Genomic DNA, 4958 nt, shown 5'->3' on the forward strand with positions numbered 1-4958 from the left:
CCACTGTCCTCTAACTGGTAGACAAGTACACCCGATAGTTGTGGGGTGTATCAGTGTACCCCACAAGTATCCCTAACTCAGATGTTGGATCTAGCTTCTTCAGGGCATCTTTGGTCACATGGAAATAAACCGATGATCTAAAGATCCTGAAGTGACTCACATCTGGTCGCTTCCCGGAAAATGCCTCCATAAGTGTCTTCATTCCCAGTATACGGTGTGGGCTTCTGTTCTACAAGTATACTATTGTATTGCATGCCTCAGCCCACAAATGAAGTGGTAGGCTTTGGTCATGCAACATCGCTCGAGCTGCTCCCATAATCGATATGTTCTTCCTTTCGACCACCCCATTCTGCTGTGGGTTATGGGGTGCCGTCGACTCCCATTTAATTCCTTCTGTAGCGCAAAAGTCCTTAAACTGTTGGGAGACATACTGTCCACCATTGTCGCTACTCAAGGCTTTTATGTTCTTTCCAGATTCTTTCTCTGCCAAGGCTTTAAACTCATAAAACCTCAAGAAGGTCTGATCCTTCTTTTGCATAAAGTAGATCCAACATCTACGAGAAAAATCATCAATAAAAATAACATAGTACCTTTGTTTAGTGGTGGAGGCTGTAGAGAATGGTCCAAAAGCATTTGTGTGAACTCGCTTCAGGATTGCTCCAGCTCTACTGTCTTGATCCTGAAAGGAAGATTTCGCATACTTACCCAAGGTACAACCTTTGCATGTATCTGTATGCTCCAGTTTTCCCTTAGGAAGTCTGGTAGAAATCTATTGCATGATCTTCAAGGCCCCATGGTGTAAGTGGCCCAATCTTCTATGCCATAGCTCGCCAACATCTTGGCTTTGCAGCACCTCTGCTTTGGAACTCAATGCAACACAGTCATCTACCTCCAGCTTGTAGAGATTCTTTACTCGAATCCCAATCCTCTTGGTCTATCCGGTACCGATATGCCTCAGGAATACCTTTACTAAAGACTACATCATAGCCTTTGCCTTCTAGCATAGCAACAGACACAAGATTCTTCTTCAGACCCGGTACATACTTTACATCAATTAGGGTGAAAGGAGCTCCATGCTCCCTCTGAAACATAACTATACCTTCACCTAAAACACGGTACTTTCCATCATCGCCCATCTCGATCCGCATATGGAGATCCTTCTCCTCCAAGGTAATGAAAATATTCTTGTCGTCGGACATGTGGAAAGAGGCTCCATTGTCCAAGTACCAAACACATCCCACCATGGATGAAACCATGCATGTGATGAGAGAGAAATCCAACTCGAACTATGAGGCCAGTGCCTCACCGTTTGATCCCTTCTTGGATTTCTTCTGTGGACAATTCGTAGCATAATGGCCCACCTCATGACAATGAAAGCATCGCACTTTCGATTTGTCAAACTTCTTCCCACCATGGGTGATCAGGAGCTCAAGTTTGAGCTAGGTAAAAAGCTCAAATTTTGAATTTCTTAGAATTGGTTGAAACCAAAACGACTGGATAGGCCTCGTTGATACGATCACTCAAATCCGACACTGTATGTGAAAGTTATTCAAGTTTGAAGTTTAAAAAAATCAGTTTGACTTGGGTTGACTTTGACTTTGAAAAATATTAAAAAAATATTCTCAAAATATTCCTCGAAATATTTTGAGAATATTCCCTGAAATATTCTCTTTGGGCCAACCAGCTTGTGACATTTGGCAGTTGTGATTGGATGTGTATATAGAAGGACCAATCAATGGGTGACACATGGCAAGCCCAGAGGCCGCCACGTGGCCCCTGGTTGGTGAAATGGTGGGTGGTTAAAATTTATTGGCCTCCATGGGAATTGAACCATGGTCTTCGTGGTAACAGCCAAGCAGCCTAACCAGGCGGTCTATATCATGGGTCTTAACCATTTTGGCGCAACATTACATTTAACAATTTTCCTAACCACTAGCAGTTCCGCCAGAGGGAATCTAGCCAAGCGCATGTGACCACGACACTAGAATTAAATACTACAGTTAACGATTCTGCAATTTTATCTGGAGCACACCAAATCTAGTGGATTTAGCCAAGTTTATCTGCAGTTAACTCCAGTCCCTCCACATTTAGTGGAGTTTCTTTAGGCCAAACTGGACAAAACTTCAGGAGGTCATAACTTCTGGAAGAAAGAACCTTTTTGGACGAACTTCTTTTTGATTTCGTATCTTCTCATCATTCTAGAGCCATTGGTACAGGCTGCAGAGCCATTGGAGTTCATCTTCAGCCCTATTTGCTTCAGGGAAGCCAAGAGAGCCATCAGGGCCAAGAGGGAGTTGGAGTTGTGTTAGGCTATGCTTAACCATTTGAAGTGAACCAATAGTCATTTTCAGCTATTCTAAGCATTCCAGAGCCATTGAGACAGGTTCCAGAGGCAGTAGAGGTGTTCTATAGCCTGTTTAGCTTCAGGGAAGCTTGGAGAGCCATCAGGGCCATTAGGAAAATGGAGTTATTTGGAGTTGTACCTCACTGTTTGAGGTGAACCAAAAACCATTTTCTGCTATTTTTGACCTTTTTAACCTAATGGAAGAGGTCTCGGAATTGTTTGAGGACTTCTAAAGCCCAAAAAGCTTCGAAGGAGTTCAAAGAGCCATCAGGGACCAATGAAGAAGGCACTGTATTTGGTAATTTTTCACTGTTTAGTGAATATGGAAAGGCATTTTTAGCATTTTCATGTCTTCTGAATCTGTATTTGCATTCAGATTTGCCTATTGAGGCACTTTTAAACTTGTATTGCATTTGAGAGCATTATAATACAAGAGGACAAGCTCATTTTGGGAGGCTTGATCCAGCAGACGTAGCCCAAGAGGGGTGAACTGCTCACCAAACATCTATGTCATGTTATGCTGAAGTTATCTTGTTGTGTATTTATGATTTAATATGTTAAACAACAAATTAAATTAACTTTCGTTCACACATAAACTCATAAACAGCTACCAAAAAACACTTTGTTTAATTAGCAAGACATGGAAAACTTTGCACACATTTAATTTAATAGAAATGGATACCTTTCACACATTTTCAAGTACTTCCATTTTCATATCAGATGGTATCAGAGCTTGGGTTGAGCATTTGTTTGTGCAAAAGGTGTTAAAGCAGTGTAAGAGATTGACTGTTTTATTGTTTGCAAAATGGTTGATTGTATGAGTTTGCTTGAGTTGAAAGGATAGATGATGTTAGCTAAGTCTTGGAAAGGGTTGAAGACTATTTTCCTTACCACAATTTACCTCAAGATTATCTTTGGAAAACAAACCCATTTGATTTGTGTTTGCTACAAAAGCTATTGGAGTTTGTGTTTTATGGTTGCTTGAATAAGAGTATGGCTGTAAAGACATTTGGTCAAAATCTTGTCATTTTTTTTGAAAGCTTTGAGAACTTTTAGTTGGAAGTTCCTTTTGTTAATTGACCATTTACATAATGTCAACTTCTTCCACAAGTGAAGTTTCCTCCTTCACGAAATTCTTCAATGAGGACATGAAGAATGAGTTCATTAAGGTGAAGGACATGGTGCAGATTCTCATTGAGGATCAAAGAGAAAGTGTTAAGCTTCATGCACAATTGTTGGCTATGAAGGATGAGAAGGAAACAATTCTCCAAAGACTGCATGACATGGAGAAACAACTCCTTCAAGCTCAAGAAGCTTTGTCCAAGAAAATGCCTAAGGATGAGGTAAATCATTCAAACTTGTCTTCAATTTCCTCAATTGAAAAGTGTGTTGGTTCTTTTGAAAAACATACAAGGGGTATAGGGTCCAAATTAATGTTTAAGATGGGCTATCATGAAGGCAAAGGTTTGGGCAAGCATGCACAAGGCATGGTTGACCCTATTTTGGTGGTGGAGCGTCCCAAGAATGTTGGTCTTGGATATGAACAGTTTAATGGCAAAGAATTCAAATCCTTGAATGCATGTGATGCAAATTTAAAGAGAACCTTTATCCCAAGTGACAGCCAAGCGGCCTAATCGGGCGGTCTATATTGTGGGTCTTAACCACTTTGGCGCAGCATTATATTTAACCATTTGCCTAACCACTAGCGGTTCCGTCGGTGGGAATCTAGGCAAGCACATGTGACCACGACACTAGCATTAAATGATACAGTTAACAGTTCCGCCATTTTAGCCAGAGCGTGCCAAATCTGGCAGATTTAGCCAAGTTTATCTGCAATTAACTCCAGTCCCTCCACATTTAGTGGAGTTTCTTTAGGCCAAACTGGACAAAACTTCAGGAGGTCATAACTTCTAGAAGAAAGAACCTTTTTGGACGAGATTTTTTTTGATTTCGTATATTCTCATCATTTTGGAGCCATTGGTACAGGTTGCAGAGCCATTGGAATTCATCTTCAGCCCCGTTTTCTTCAGGGAAGCCAAGAGAGCCATCAGGGCCAAGAGGGAGTTGGAGCCGTGTTAGGCTATGCTTAACCATTTGAAGTGAACCAAAAACCATTTTCCGCTATTTTCAACCTTATGAACCTAATGGAAGAGGTTTCAAAACTATTTGAGGACTTCTATAACCCAAAAAGCTTCAGAGGAGTTCAAAGAGCCATCAAGGCCCAATGAAGAAGGCACTGTATTTGGTAATTTTTCACTGTTTAGTGAATATGGAAAGGCATTTTTAGCATTTTCATGTCTTCTGAATCTATATTTGCATTTAGATTTTCCTATTGAGGCACTTTTAAACTTGTATTGCATTTGAGAGCATTATAATACAAGAGGACAAGCTCATTTTGGGAGGCTTGATCCAACAACCGTAGCTCGGGAGGGGTGAACTGCTCACCAAACATCTGTGTCATGTTATGCTGAAGTTATCTTGCTGTGTATTTCTGATTTAATATGTTAAACAACAAATTAAATTAACTTTCCTTCACACATAAACTCATAAACATCTACCAAAAACACTTTGTTTAATCAACAAGATATGGAAAACTTTGCATACATTTAATTTA

The sequence above is a fragment of the Pinus tabuliformis genome, chromosome J (genome assembly GCF_031772625.1).
Source record: "Pinus tabuliformis cultivar Carrire ecotype Pingquan chromosome J, CPIR1, whole genome shotgun sequence".
In the NCBI taxonomy this organism is placed as follows: domain Eukaryota; kingdom Viridiplantae; phylum Streptophyta; class Pinopsida; order Pinales; family Pinaceae; genus Pinus; species Pinus tabuliformis.